A 17458-nucleotide genomic window follows, 5' to 3' on the forward strand; every position below is an offset into this window, starting at 1 on the left:
AGTTCACAGCCTCAGCGTCTGCAGTGAGGAAGCTCCATTTCTAGTCCTCCCCTGTGTCCCTCTTCTGTGTCTCCTGTATCCCCCTCCTCTCCTGTGTGCCCTTGCTTCCCTCTCCTGTTCCCCCCTCCTCTCATGTGTGCCCTTGCTGCCCTCTCCCGTGCCCCCCTCCTCTCGTGTGCTGGGTCCCCCTATTCTTCTAACAGACCAGGTACTTCTGCAGCTGGTTATATCTGCTGTCCTGGGATGGGGCATGTTGTAAAGCCCATGCTGCTTCATGAGACTGCATGGGAGATCCTACATAGTGTGTGTGTGTGTGTGTGTGTGTGTGTGTGTGTGTGTGTGTGTGTGTGTGTGTCTGTGTGTCTGTGTGTGTGTGTGTGTGTGTGTGTGTATGTGTTGTGTGTATGATTCTCATCTATATATGAGACTGTCTGCATTAGAGATCCTACATAGAAGGTAAGTGTATGTATGAGTGTGTAAGGGCACGGCCATATGTGGCAGAGTTTTTCCACTGAAAATGTTGGTGCAGATTTGGGGCAATTATGCAACGAATCTGCACCAACATTTGCATATTTGACAGGTAATTCAGACGTTGCAGAAAATACAGCGGACTTGCCACAGATTTCAGTTTTGCATTGCAAAGGCTGAAATCCGCAGTGAAATTCCGCTTCTTCTCCGCAACAGTCAGTGCATGCTGCGGAGGGAAAATTCCGCACCGCAGCCTATGGTCCGCAGCAGAGTTTTCCGCAACATCTGAACTAACTTGCCTAAAAATGTATTGAAACAACTGTAAGAAAACGGTCGCTGGAGAATTCCGCTGCGGACTGTCCACAGCGGAATATATATATATATATATATATATATATATATACAGTCCAGAGTAGATGAACACAGCACTCCAATGCTACAAAAAATCAGGCCATGTGCTCGTTACCTGGGGGTGAATCAATTCCCCAAAATCCAATAGAGAAAGATGTAGAGCGCAGTAACGGCACCAGGACTTCAAGGTAGATGAAAGCAAAAGTGGATTTATTTCACCTCAACACAGCAACGTTTCGGTTCAACAGGAACCTTTCTCAAGCCATAACAAACTGAATAAAGTGTCAAGCATTTATAGGAGGAGCATACATCAATCGATAATAAAGCAATTATGTGTATAGATCCATCAAAACATGTATAGAGCATATGTAAATATTAAATGAAAACATTTTATACAGTGCACATCACTCTTCCACTGTGAAATATATAGGAAAAATACAATATATGTACAAAATGTGGTGAAAATTGCAAGGGATACTATAAATGAGGGCAATTTCAGATAATTGGAAGCAGGCAGAAGCTAATTACAATATAGCACAGATGTACTCACTGTAAATCAATCTGTAGAGAGGATGGAAAATGCGCCCGACACACAAATGTGTGTGTCTAGTGCGCATGTCCCAAGATGGCGCCCAGACCGGATATTTCATCCGGTGGACCGCATCAGACAGCAGGTTCCCACTGCGCACGCGCCACAACGGAGCTTGCGTTCCACCGCTCCTGCGCATGCGCCAGCCGGGATACAGCTAACCAAAAAAGTATAAATATCCGTACATAACATAATATCCGAATTTAGATTGGAACAGTAACTAGGGCTCAGTTGTCCATCCATATAGAAGTATGTCGATATAGGACCGTCCATACAAATAGAAAGGCTATATCAAATACATATATGTACATAGATGCAGTGCTGCTAATGCAGTATGTGGCCCCCTAGTGGTAAGAAACCAAATCTACAAGTCATGTTCTCTCAATATGATGTGATTGTAATCACCAATGGGAATGCTACGTATATTATATAAAAGGGAAAATGCACACTCCAAACACGGATATCAGATAGTCCCAGTAGAATAGCATGGCAGAGAGAAACACGCTGAACCCATATTTGAATGGAGAAATGAACTAACGTTTATTAAAAATATCTGGGAGGAATTACATACATGAACAGCATTGCAACTATATGGTCCGGATAAACAGTACTTTTAGGTTATAATTGAATTAGCTATCTCAATAGAGCCCTGCAAATATATATTCCAAGTGTAACGTCGGTGCTTTTTAGAGAGAGAAGAACTTCTGCCGCTTTCCAATGTCTCTCAAAATTGCTTAACAAACAATTATGTATCTAAAACGTGGAAAGAAAAAAAAAAAAAAAAAAAGTGCATTAATATACAAAATATGCAAGTTTAAAAAGAGATATATAAAATATATAATATAGTATGTATATTCAAAGAAGGTCAAAATAGGACCTCACTTGAGCTATACATTACAGACACAAATTATACCTTCGAGAACACCAACCCATCTTATCTTTATAGATCCACGGGAGAAAATAAATACATAGTCACTATCTCAAATATGTGGGCCACAAGGATATTCTATGTTCAACCCCTTGGGAGACATGGTTTCTAGTCTAAAAATCCACTCGAGCTCTTTTCGTTTGAGCATTAACCCCCTGTCACCGCCACGTCTAAGCTGAGGCACCGAGTCAATGACTCTAAATCTCAGCTGTGCTAAACTATGCTTCTTCTCAACAAAATGTCTCGATACTGGTAGATCTTGTCTCTTAGTTTTGATGTTTGATTTGTGATTTCTTATCCTGAGACGTACCTCTGTAGTGGTCTCACCAACATAGTGAAGACCACATGGGCAGCTGAGCAGATAAATTACATACGATGATTGGCACGTAAAAAAAACCTTTGATATTTATAGATTGGCCATTATGTGGGTGATTGAAGGTGCCACCCTTGATCATCATATCGCAGATGTTACAACCAAGACATGGGAAGCACCCATGTTTCGGGGGGGCCAGAAACATCTGGTTTCTCCGATGTGACCCAATATTGGCCTTAACCACACTATTTTTGAGTGTTTTACCTCTCCTATATGCCATCATAGGCCTCTCCCGGAATTCGGTGACCCTCGGAAGAGCTCTTTCCAACATCTTCCAATCCCTCCTCAGAATCCCACCAATCTGTGGGCTTAATGAGGAGAAAGTGGAGATGAATGGCAACCGAACATTCTTTTTAATAGCAGTCTGACCACTAAGAAGGTCCTGTCTATCCAACAGATCCACCTTTCGTCTATTGAGATCCAATACATAATCTGGATAACCCCGATCTGAAAATTTCTTGCACATTTGGTTGAGTCTTGAGGACAATTTATCCTCCTGACTCACCACCCTTTTAACTCGGATAAGCTGACTATAAGGTAATGACTTCAGCAGCATACTTGGATGCCCACTAGTGAAATGTAAGAGATTATTTCTGTCCGTTTTTTCTTTCCACATTTTTTTTCTTTCCACGTTTTAGATACATAATTGTTTGTTAAGCAATTTTGAGAGACATTGGAAAGCGGCAGAAGTTCTTCTCTCTCTAAAAAGCACCAACGTTACACTTGGAATATATATTTGCAGGGCTCTATTGAGATAGCTAATTCAATTATAACCTAAAAGTACTGTTTATCCGGACCATATAGTTGCAATGCTGTTCATGTATGTAATTCCTCCCAGATATTTTTAATAAACGTTAGTTCATTTCTCCATTCAAATATGGGTTCAGCGTGTTTCTCTCTGCCATGCTATTCTACTGGGACTATCTGATATCCGTGTTTGGAGTGTGCATTTTCCCTTTTATATAATATACGTAGCATTCCCATTGGTGATTACAATCACATCATATTGAGAGAACAGGACTTGTAGATTTGGTTTCTTACCACTAGGGGGCCACATACTGCATTAGCAGCACTGCATCTATGTACATATATGTATTTGATATAGCCTTTCTATTTGTATGGACGGTCCTATATCGACATACTTCTATATGGATGGACAACTGAGCCCTAGTTACTGTTCCAATCTAAATTCGGATATTATGTTATGTACGGATATTTATAGGTTTTTGGTTAGCTGTATCCCGGCTGGCGCATGCGCAGGAGCGGTGGAACGCAAGCTCCGTTGTGGCGCGTGCGCAGTGGGAACCTGCTGTCTGATGAAATATCCGGTCTGGGCGCCATCTTGGGACATGCTCACTGGACACACACATTTGTGTGTCGGGCGCATTTTCCATCCTCTCTACAAATTGATTTACAGTGAGTACATCTGTGCTATATTGTAATTAGCTTCTGCCTGCTTCCAATTATCTGAAATTGCCCTCATTTATAGTATCCCTTGCAATTTTCACCACATTTTGTACATATATTGTATTTTTCGTATATATTTCACAGTGGAAGAGTGATGTGCACTGTATAAAATGTTTTCATTTAATATTTACATATATTCTATACATGTTTTGATGGATCTATACACATAATTGCTTTATTATCGATTGATGTATGCTCCTCCTATAAATGCTTGACACTTTATTCAGTTTGTTATGGCTTGAGAAAGGTTCCTGTTGAACCGAAACGTGGCTGTGTTGAGGTGAAATAAATCCACTTTTGCTTTCATCTACCTTGAAGTCCTGGTGCCGTTACTGCGCTCTACATCTTTCTCTCTCTCTATATATATATATATATATATATATATATATATATATATATATATATATATATCTTTGTGTATGTGGATACATATGATTCTCGTGTACATATGATACTGTAAGGACATTCACACATTGTAGTTTTGCAGCAATAATTTAGAAACTGTTTTTGCTGTTCTTTTGTGTAAATAGTGGGAAAACTGATGTGTAGAGTATATAGTGTATACAGTATACTGGTGTTGTATGTGTGTGTAGACTGTAGCAGTATTGTGCGTAGTATATGTTGCAATATTATAGGTGTATGCAGTATATAGCGGTATTATATGTGAGTATAGTATATAGCAGTATAATAGGTGTGCAGTGAATATAATGTCTACAGTAGGGATGCACGATGCATTGAAACTTCGATACTGTTTCGATACTGTGCATCTCTAAATGGTTTGATACTGTTATTTCATGTATTTCGATACTTAGCTGTGCGGCCGCACAGCTAAGTATAGTAACACATGACTGTATGAGAGCGGGGCTGCAGCTGTGTAATACAGCCATTGCCCCGCTCCTGACAAGTGCGCGCCGTCAGGATGATGCGATGCGGCCAGCGCTGCACTAATGAGCGCCGGCACTGAAGTCCGAACATGGCGGACACACTGCAAAGCACCTCCATGTTCTGTGCTCAGTGCCTGCGCCGCCGCTCATTAGTGCAGCGCCGGCCGTATCTCCTCATGCTGACCGTGTGAGCACTTAATGTCAGGAGCGGGGCAATGGCCGCAGCCCTGCTCTATAACGGTGGAGATCAGAGAAACCTCTCATCTCCGCCGCTATTCCTCTGAATGCTGCGATCAAAGCTGACTGCAGCATTCAAGAGGAAGTGAGTAGTGGGGATGCCCCTTGGATCGCATCACAGAAATCCCTGTGACATGATTGAGGGACATATCATATATGGGCAGACAACCCAGGGTCCATTGAAGGACCCCAGGGCTGTCCTACCATATTTCCTGTTGTTAGGGCATACTGAGGTATGTCCTAACAACTGCCTGTGTACTATCTGTACACAGACTAATGTACTGGCATATATCTGCTATATGTCAGTACATTAAAGTTTAAAAATAAAGTAAAAACATAAAGTAATGTTAAATTAATAAAAATACACATACGCCTTTTTACAATAAACATTAAAATAAGACTCAATACATAAAATATACACATATTCGGTATTGGCGCGGCCGTAATAACCTGCACAACAATTTTTTTGCATCATTTATGATGTGTACACTGTAAAAAAATAAAATAAACACTGCTTTCTTTCACTTAGACCGGATTTACACGAGCGTGTGCGCTTTGCACGCACAAAAAACGCTGCGTTTTGCGCGCGCAAAAGGTCCATAACAGTTCTGTGTGTCAGCAGCATATGATGCGTGACTGCGTGATTTTCACGTGGTGCTTTTCTGTTTTCATTCATAGTTTTGACTACTGTATCGCACATCACGCGCGGCACACGGAAGTGCGTCCATGTGCCGTGCGCGGTTTTCACGCACACCCATTGACTTCAATGGGTGCGTGATGCGTGAAAAACGGCCAGATATAGGACATGTCGTGAGTTTTACGCAGCGGCCATACACTGTGTGAAAATCACTGACAGTCTGCATGGCCCCATAGACTAACATAGGTCCGTGCGACACGCGTGAAAATTACGCGCGTGGCACGGACGTATTACATGTTCGTCTGAATAAGCCCTTAATGTGGGGCACGAGGTGTGATGAATTTAACCTCCATGTGCCTCACATTAATAGTGATTAACCCCATCATGTACCTTACACCTTTACCCATTATGACTGAGAAACATGATGGGGTTAATTACTAGTAATGTGAGGCACATTCAAATTCATCATCACACCACGCGCCTCACACGAAAACGGAAGAACTTTTTTTTTAATTACTTTTGGCAAAGTATCGAATTGGTATCGAAATCGCAATACTAAAGGAAGTATCGGTATCAAAGTCCAAATTCTGGTATCGTGACATCCCTAGTCTACAGTTATAGCAGTATTTTTTATAAAAACAATATGTAGTGGTGTCAGGGATCATTACTATGTATATTGTTTGAAAAATATTATCCTCACACATATGTATATACATTTCAGTTCTTTGTGTAATATACTGATATATAATAAGTTCTTTGTTCATGTCGGACACACCTATGGAAGACACCGCCCCCTGGAATACAAGAAGAGTGAGGCTGAGAAGTTACAGCTGAGAAACCGGTTGGGGCTTGGGCACTCCCACATCTCTAGGAGGCATGTGTCTTTCTTTTTCTGTGTTTCTTTGTTCTGAATAAAAGTTTCAGTCTTCCTCCTGGCTGACGGAGGGGATGTCTACCAACATTACTCTGTGTGGTGTACTTCTTTCCAGGCATGCCTTCAGCTTTCAATTTACAGAGGTGGTTATTCGGTGTGAAATACGGACCTGACATTTTTGGCTCTCGAGGAAATATGGAAATCCGAATAACCGACAATCACAGGGTGAAACAGAGGACCCGAGATTGCCCACTGATAAGGAATTTGATCACCTCCGCAATAACACGGTAAGCAAATTGATTTTATAAATCTTCGTCTTATCTGTGTTAGTGGACAGTCTTGTGGCGATCTGTAGAACCCTTTTGTTGATTTCCTGGATTATCTCAGGCGACAGAGGTGATAATATTTTCCGCTGTGAGGTCGCAAACCTGTGAGACCTTAGTCGCGCCCGACTAACCATCCTCTGGGTAATTAGGGACTAGATAGAAAATATAACAGACCGGAGAGCTATAGACTGTGAGATTTTAATATTTCCAGCGAGGACGGAGAGTCTAGCTAAAGATTATATAACAGACCGGAGAGCTATAGACCTGTGAGATTTTAATATTTCCAGCGAGGCCGGAGAGTCTAGAAAAGATTGTTATATCCTAGCGAGATGTAATAATAAATACATTGCAGACTAGGAATTGTAATCTTTCGGCGGACCGGAGGCTGTAGACTGAGGAATTGTAATATTTCCGGCGAGGCCTGGGAGTCGTTGACTGAAAATTGTTATATAAATTACGTGTATAATATAGACTGTTAGGCATATGATTTAGTGAAGCGAAGAGAAGGGAAGCAGTATGTGAGTAAAATGAAGAAATTGATGGAAGTGTGTGGAATCCATAGAGGAGGGCGGCTGCAAGCCAGAGATTGGGCAAAAGGTATTCTGGAGAACAAAGGGAAGTTGGAAGGTAGTAAGTTGATGGAAAGTGCTTTAGAGGGATTTGCAGTAGAGGAAGTTAGGAATAAGAAAGGTATTGTATGTTATATGTATTAGAAAACACAGGACCAGCCGACGCCCGGTAATGGCGTCCGTACCTTATGTTGAGTGTGTCCTCATTGTGGGCGGGAAACCCCCCCCCCCTCACAGCTGCGCAACGTGTTTCCAATGGGAGAGGCTGCCCCCCCTGCCCCTGATGAGGCCACGCCCGGCCCAACCAACTCTGTATGAAATAATCGCCTTGTTAATTTTGTCCATAAAAAAACCTAAACAAAAAAGGCACTCCAGGAACACTTGATTTATAGGTTTTTAAAGAAATTAATTCTTTATTTATTCTGAAATTAGTAATTTATGGAAAAGCAAGCGATAAACTGAACGTTTCGGCCCAACCTGAGCCTTTCTCACAATCGCTGTAGAAAATAAGAACAAAACAAGGATATAATGTGTATCTCAAAAAAATAGAATATATACATGAAAAATACAAAGAAACTAGAACTTGACATCTATATTAAATTCAGTTAGAATAGCTGATATATCAAACATAGACCTACCAAATTTCATAAAAATAAACAAAGATACCATCAATACATAGCCTTAGACATAGTCCAGAATATAGACATAATTTGTGATCAATGTACATAAGCAATATATAGCTAACTGAGATCACTAAGGTATATATGATATTGTGGTGAAATCACCAGGGTACACTTTAGGAGAAAGAAATGCATGAAATGATTACATGATGAAAGAATTACATACAGCAATTTACCGGAGGGGCATCAGCAAAATGCCCCTCAAGACCATACCATAAAGTACCGGTAGATATGGAATAGTGGCTAGGAAAGAACATAAAAGAAACGAGCATAGTTATCAGTAATCGTCAGAAAGACGATAATATCTGGAGGAACATAGCTAGAAATCAGAGCGAACAGACGAGATGACAGTCAAAACGGTTAGGAGAGGACGTGATGGAAGAAACATATGGAATAATCATCAGAGAGGTGGTAACGCCGAGGAGAACGTAACCAGGAAGCAGTGTGAATAAACGATGCACATAACAAACCTGCATAAGATAAGACGAAGATGTGTAATAGGCGTCCTCCCGACGCTCTAGTTAAGTCAGTCTGCGTCCAGGAATGTGGAACGGAACCAGATATAGGGCATGAAGTCCCTATACCGGATATCCGGTCTCGCTATGTCGGTGGAACGCAAGCCCACAGTGGCGCATGCGCAGGATGGTAGAGTGAGTTGCGGTGTGCACCGCAAGCCATCACTGTCACTAGGGAAGAAGGGGCCCGTCCTGAGAGTGAATTATCTGCAATCACGGAAGGAATGTTGTGGTAATGCTACGATATATATATGTGTGTGTGAAGTACAAAATGTAGTATTGGATAATTTATATAAAGAAATGAATCTATGAGGCCAACAGTTTATTAAATTATACTAAGAATAACCGTATCTATGCAAGTGAAAAAACAAATGAAAAAAACAAAATTGTATATATGTATTGTATTGCAATGTAAAGCAGGAACATGAATAAGACTGATAAACAAGGAAAAAGAAAAAGAGAAAAGAAAATAGGAAAGATCTAAGGTAGAGGAAAGGAGATAACCAAAAAGAAGGAACAGAAGAAATGTTAACCGGTTTTATGGTACCTGTATCTGGTCGCACAAACGATGTCGTGTTTTTTCTTAACGTGCCTGAGAAAAAATAGATATTGAGTATTAATATCGGGAAAGACATTCATCATGTAATCATTTCATGCATTTCTTTCTCCTAAAGTGTACCTTGGTGATTTCACCACAATATCATATATACCTTAGTGATCTCAGTTAGCTATATATTGCTTATGTACATTGATCACAAATTATGTCTATATTCTGGACTATGTCTAAGGCTATGTATTGATGGTATCTTTGTTTATTTATTTTTATGACATTTGGTAGGTCTATGTTTGATATATCAGCTATTCTAACTGAATTTAATATAGATGTCAAGTTCTAGTTTCTTTGTATTTTTCATGTATATATTCTATTTTTTTGAGATACACATTATATCCTTGTTTTGTTCTTATTTTCTACAGCGATTGTGAGAAAGGCTCAGGTTGGGCCGAAACGTTCAGTTTATCGCTTGCTTTTCCATAAATTACTAATTTCGGAATAAATAAAGAATTAATTTCTTTAAAAACCTATAAATCAAGTGTTCCTGGAGTGCCTTTTTTGTTTCGTTTTTTTATATACATGTTATGGGTATTCCAACCCGAACCTAAACAGCACGAATAAATTAGGAGTGCATCCTTACAATTTCTATATTGTTAATTTTGTCATTTGTAGCACATGCTGCAGTGTCTTTTCTATTTTTAGGTTCCATTCTAGTGTGCTGGACGCTGTTCACTGATGAAACAACACGTCATCATTATATAGAGATGGTGGCCGACAGATTGGACTGTTACAGATTTGATGTTTTGAACGTAGATAATTCGTATACAATGGTGTGATGATGATTGCAGATACGTATGTTGTTTTGCCGGCATTGAAAGTGTTAAGATTGTGAGACTAGAAGCTGTGAGTGTGTGACCCCCCCCCCTCCCCCCTGTAGTATGCTGTGTTTGGGAGGAGGAGGGGGGGCTGACTGGGTGCAGTCTGAAGACAAGGATTTTAATATGCACTGTTTTTATATATATATATATATATATATATCAGTAATGTCTACAAACCTAAATAAATTTCTTCTCTTTGCGCATGCACTGTTGTTTATACAATTTACGATATTTATGTGTTATGATGTGATCAGATTTCATGTGTTTTGATGTTAATTCAGATGTATTAAACTATAGATACTGTGAGACACGGGGTTTTGAAAATGTATGTGCCCCCCACCGTTCCCTATTTTTATATAGTTTTTTGGTTTGCAGTAATTAATGTTATCAGATATAATTTCTGTTTTATTGAATAACTAATTACAATTGTTTTGTTTTTGATTTCACACATGAGTTATATCATTGTAAAGATAAAATGTATTTTCGTCAGGAAAAGGTCATTTTTGTACATTACAGAGGGTTAACTAGTGCCCGACTTTGTTATGTTGAGATGTAGTTTTGAACTCTGCTACATTACTTTCGCAGAGTCCACAAAGGAGGGAATGGTAAAGGGACTGATCAGGTACAATTTTGGTTTGTTTTGAATTAATTAATTTGATTTCAGGAGATCTACAAAATGTGTATGAGACCCCAATGAGTAATCCAGATTAAATGTGTGTGAGAGTAACCTAAATTTTGAGGTTTTTCTGTGTAGACGGTTCCAGATCTTTCCAGAACAGTAAATATGGCACTGGGTAAGCTGTGCTGTAGTCTCCACCCAATATGAGGTAGTGTGTAAAAGACCATCCCCCTCCAGCAAAGTTACACAGGAGGTGACGTCACTCACAGATGAGTCTTTACAGATTTAGATGGGGGAGAAGGTAAAACAAAAAAAAATAAAATTTGTCTGGACATTGTTAATTTGATGTAAAGTTTTTAGGAATTTCTTTTATTTTTTATTTGTTTTTGTATTAATCAAGTATTTGCAGAACCTGATAAAAGTGAGATTCTCAAAGTATTCTGGATTATCAGATGAGTGTGGAGAAATGTATAACATTTGGTTTTATTTTAGAGGATGAAGACGCCACCCCTTTGAAATGTTCTATCTATATGTGACGTGGGTTTTTAATGTAAATTTGTAATGTAGAAATACTTCATACAGTATGCACAAGACAGGATACGAGGCACCAGGTAAATTACCCAGAAACCACTCTCACCTTCTTGTTCATCTCAAGGAGCGGAGCTGGAGGTGCTCGCTGAGGCTTGTAACCTGGCAAAAGGTAAGACGGCCGACATTTACACTGACTCTAGGTACGCTTTTGTCATCGCCCACAATTATGGGCCCATTTTTTAGTAGGAACTTTATTGGATCATCGGGTAAGCCAATTGAGAGAGCGAGAGACGACAGACCTGACAACAAGGGTATGTGCAGCCAGGTGTCAGTAAATTGGCTTGTCCCTGGATACAATAATGCCACCACTAGGTTTGTAGCAGCCGGCATGATGTGCGCACGGCATGACATAGGTAAAACAGCAAAGGTACCGGTGAAAAGTACAGCCCGGCCAGATTAACCGTCCCAGCGACTGCAGAACATACAACTACCCGAGGTAGAAGTGTATGACAATGTGCTCGTGTGTGTAGACCTGTTCTCAGGGGGCCTGAAGCCCGGCCGGTATCTTCCCCATGCAGATGTTGTGTGTAAGTGACAGGGGAACAGTGTTATCCCAAGTATTGGCCTAGTGTTTGTACAATGATAAGATGTCAGCAGTTCTCTAGACATTGTCCCAAGGTTAGTTTGTTTAATAACTGTATTTAAGAAGTGTTGTGGGAATATTAAATACTGAGGTTAAGTTTTATGTAAAGTTCTAGACCAGCCTTAGCATTGGACTATTAGAGTCATGCGTCAGATAAAAGGTACAGAAGCGGAATATTCCCATTCAAAAACATTTTTATTTGTTTATTATTTTTGTTGTGAAAGGGAAATTTTAGAGCAGAGAATTCTGTGCAGTGTATATATGTATGTATAGATATATATAAGGAAGAAGAATCAGTTTGTAAGTTTTAGTTACTGACCAGTGTGAACGTTTAAAATAAATCTGTCATTGTTAATGTTTTTCTTCAAGTTAATTATCTGATTAAGATCAATTACTGATTAGGCTATGAAAAGCTTGTTCTTCACAGGAAGAGTCCAACTGGGAGTGGAAGGCATGAGAGCCAGATTCTAACAGAATGTGGACGGATAAAGGAAGGTAAACCGGTAGCGCCCAATTCATTCTTGATAGCACTTGTATTGATGGTGTATGACTTCACATATGCCCCAAGACTGCAAGGATCGACGTGGTAAGATCTAATTGGTATGTCCCAGGCTTTACAGCTGATGCTGCTAAATTCTGTTAAAGCTGTTTGATTTGCCTACAGAACAGTCCTGGCAGACCGGTGCCAACCTTATCATACCCGCCTCCCACGAGGAGAACAGACCTTGAGAGGCTTTCCCAGGTAGAACGAACCAGATTAGAGTAAGGAAAATTGGTTTAAGACACTTGTCAGATAAACATGTGGAATCTGTGTATATTTCTGTGAGGTGGAGATGTTCTAGGCAATCAGCTCAGATCACGGTACAAATCCTGCTGAAAGAGTATCACCAAGTGCAAATGAAATGTACCCAATAATTACACATCTTCTAGGTGCCCTGTCCATTGTAACAGAGAAGTTTTTCCTTATATATTAAGGTGTTTGATGTCATTTAAAGAGGCTCTGTCACCAGATTTTGCAACCCCTATCTGCTATTGCAGCAGATAGGCGCTGCAATGTAGATTACAGTAACGTTTTTATTTTTAAAAAACGAGCATTTTTGGCCAAGTTATGACCATTTTTGTAGTTATGCAAATGAGGCTTGCAAAAGTCCAAGTGGGTGTGTTGAAAAGTAAAAGTCCAAGTGGGCGTGTATTATGTGCGTACATCGGGGCGTTTTTAATACTTTTACTAGCTGGGCGCTCTGAAGAGAAGTATCATCCACTTCTCTTCAGAACGCCCAGCTTCTGGCAGTGCAGACACAGCCGTGTTCTCGAGAGATCACGCTGTGTCGTCACTCACAGGTCCTGCATCGTGTCAGACGAGCGAGGACACCGGCACCAGAGGCTACAGTTGATTCTGCAGCAGCATCAGCGTTTGCAGGTAAGTAGCTACATCGACTTACCTGCAAACGCCGAGAAGTTTTGCAAATGAACATCTGGATGATTCTGAGAGTGATTGGGAGAAGGTGCTGTGGTCAGATGAGACTAAAATTGAGCTCTTTGTAATTAACTCTACTTGCCGTGTTTGGAGGAAGAGAAATGCTGCCTATGACCCAAAGAACACCGTCCCCACTGTCAAGCATGGAGGTGTAAACATTATGTTTTGGGGGAGTTTCTCTGCTAAGGGCACAGGACTACTTCACCACATCAATGGGAGAATGGATGGAGCCATGTACCGTCAAATCCTGAGTGACAACCTCCTTCCCTCCACCAGGACATTAAAAATGGCTCGTGGCTGGGTCTTCCAGCACGACAATGACCCGAAACTTACAGCCAAGGCAACAAAGGAGTGGCTCAATGTGATTTTCTTTTTTTTTTTTAATATAATCTATCTCTCACTGGTAAAATTAACCTAGCCTAAAAATTCTAGACTGTTCATGTCTTTGACAGTGGGCAAACTTACAAAATCAGCAAGGGATCAAATACTTATTTCCTTCACTGTATATACTACCGTTCAAAAGTTTAGGGTACCTTAGAAATGTCCTTATTTTTGCAAGAAAAGCACCGTTTTTTTCAATGAAGATAACATTAAATTAATCAGAAATACACTCTATACATTGTTAATGTGCTAAATGACTATTCTAACTGCAAACATCTGGTTTTTAATGCAATATCTACATAGGAGTATAGAGGCCCATTTCCAGCAACCATCACTCCTGTGTTCTAATGGTACATTGTGTTTGCTAACTGTGTTAGAAGGCTAATGGATGATTAGAAAACACTTGAAAACCCTTGTGCAATTATGTTAGCACCGCTGTAAACAGTTTTGCTGTTTAGAGGAGCTATAAAACTGACCTGCCTTTGAGCTAGTTGAGAATCTGGAGCATTACATTTGTGGGTTCGATTAAACTCTCAAAATGGTTGGAAAAAGAGTGCTTTCATGTGAAACTCGACAGTCTATTCTTGTTCTTAGAAATGAAGGCTATTCCATGCAAGAAATTGCCAAGAAACTGAAGATTTCCTACAACGGTGTGTACTACTCCCTTCAGAGGACAGCACACACAGGCTCTAACCAGAGTAGAAAGAGAAGAGGCCCTGCTGCACAACTGAGCAACAAGACAAGTACATTAGAGTCTCTAGTTTGAGAAATAGACGTCTCACAGGTCCTCAACTGGCAGCTTCATTAAATAGTACCCGCAAAACGCCAGTGTCAATGTCTACAGTGAAGAGGCGACTCCGGGATGCTGGCCTTCAGGGCAGAGTTGCAAAGAAAAAGCCATATCTGAGACTGGCTAATAAAAGGAAAAGATTAATATGGGCAAAAGCACACAGACATTGGACAGAGTAAGATTAGAAAAAAGTGTTATGGACAGACGAATCAAAGTTTGAGGTGTTTGGATCACACAAAAGAACCTTTGTGAGACGCAGAACAACTGAAAAGATGCTGGAAGAGTGCCTGACGCCATTTGTCAAGCATGATGGAGGTAATGTGATGGTCTGGGGTTGCTTTTAGTGCTGGTAAAGTGGGAGATTTGTACAAGGTAAAAGGGATTTTGAATAAGGAAGGCTATCACTCCATTTTGCAACGCCATGCCATACCCTGTGGACAGCGCTTGATTGGAGCCAATTTCATCCTACAACAGGACAATGACCCAAAGCACACCTCCAAATTATGCAAGAACTATTTAGGGAAGAAGCAGGCAGCTGGTATTCTATCTGTAATGGAGTGGCCAGCACAGTGACCAGATCTCAACCCCATAAAGCTGTTGTGGGTGCAGCTTGACCGTATGGTATGCAAGAAGTGCCCATCAAGCCAATCCAACTTGTGAGAGGGGCTTCTGGAAGCATGGGGTGAAATTTCTCCCAATTACCTCAGCAAATTAACAGCTAGAATACCAAAGGTCTGCAATGCTGTAATTGCTGCAAATGAGCATTCTTTGACGAAAGCAAAGTTTGAAGGAGAAAATTATTATTTGAAATAAAAATCATTATTTCTAACCTTGTCAATGTCTTGACTATATTTTCTAGTCATTTTGCAACTCATTTGATAAATATAAGTGTGAGTTTTCATGGAAAACACAAAATTGTCTGGGTGACCCCAAACTTTTGAACGGTAGTTTATGTCTTTTTTAACTGGTTCCCGACCGCTGGCTGTATTTTTACAGCCAGCGGTCAGGGTCCTTAAAACCAGAGCCATAGACTTTTTGCGGCTCTGGTTTTAACTTGCTGCCCGCGCGATCGGGCAGCTGAATGTCGGGTCTCCGGCTGTCAGTGACTGCCGGGGACCCTGAGGATCTCTTTTTACACAGCGCTCAATGAACGCTGTGCATAGGAATAGAGGCAGCAGCTGCGCCGCTGTCTCTATTCCTCCCGGTGATCATGTGACTGGTCACATGATCGCCGGGTGCCACTACTGACAGACTGCTGCTGGGTCTAACTAGACTCAGCACAGCCCTATTAGTGACAATCGTTAAGTGGAAAAACATGGTGTAAAAGAAAGAAAAAAAATAATAAAGTTCCCCAAAGGTCTTTTTTGACCTTTGGGGGACAGACCATAGTAATAAAAAAATAATAAAGTAAAGTGCAAAAAAAAATGAAATAATAAATACACATAAAATACCCACCCCAAAAAAAAATGTTTCCCCCCGCCAATCATTTTTGTAACGTTAGCGCTGACCCAATTAACCTAATATAGACATGTAATATATTAAAATTTACGGTAGACAATGATGATCACAAATAAAAGGTCTATTTTAGGGTAAAACTATGTTATTACCCAAAAAAATAGCTGAAACTTAAAAAAGCTTATTTTTTTACTATTATTTTCAAATTTTATGAATAAAAATTCTAAAATAGCAAAAAAGGTGTGTATAAAAATGATAAAAAATGAAACCTGCATTGTCTACGGAAAAAAAACATCGCAAAAATCATGTCGTTAGCGCAACAAATAAAAAAGTTATAGCCATTTAACTAACACGTGCTAAATATGGCTAAACGGTGTCTAGTCCTGAAGGCGCAAAATAGCCCGGTCCTGAACTGGTTAAACCTATGTAACTATGTGTGTTTGCAGTATATTGTTTTTCTTTGCTTTATCAGTCATACACTTATCTATATGCTTCGATATTAGTATCTTCTTTGTCTTTTGAACATTTGTAGGCCTTCTACATTGTCTACCTTACCTTTCAAATGCATGAACTAACTTCATGCGCTTAATTTTATTTTTAGATTGTTTTTTTTTATAGGCTCTCTGCATTATATAGATAAATGGTTTGAGCTTAACTTTTTGTGTATATAATGACAAGAAAATATTAGTCAAAATGTTTCCAACTAACCTGTTATGATAGATTTTTTGTCAAAAGACCTTGAAAGCTCAGCGGAAAATGAGAATTATTTTGTTGGAGTTGTTTATTATTTTAGTTATACATATAATAGCCCAAGACAAGACCTTAGAAAAGATCACATCACTATGAAGTATATTTATTAGAGGTTGGAATACAAACATCTGTTATTTATTCTCCTTCATGCCACTATTTTTAAATGAAATAAGGTTTGTAGTCAACACCTGATGAAAATTGAAGACTACCTAACAATAAGTCATAAGCTCTTGTGCACAAAAAACTTTAAAGTGTCACTGCCATCTTAAAAATAATTCTACATCAGAGGTAATCATTAGACAAAAAGTCTCACAGGACACATAAGTATCTGGGTGGGAAGCAAATCTCAATCACCCACTCAAGTTATTAGAGATAAGGACTCTAACAATGAAATATACAAACTAGAGAACAAAAGAGTCCATAGTTATCGAGTATGAAAAATAGACAATCTTTATTAATAACAACAAAAACAGAGAATCTAAA

This window comes from Rhinoderma darwinii, chromosome 2 (assembly GCF_050947455.1).
Source record: "Rhinoderma darwinii isolate aRhiDar2 chromosome 2, aRhiDar2.hap1, whole genome shotgun sequence".
Taxonomy (NCBI): domain Eukaryota; kingdom Metazoa; phylum Chordata; class Amphibia; order Anura; family Rhinodermatidae; genus Rhinoderma; species Rhinoderma darwinii.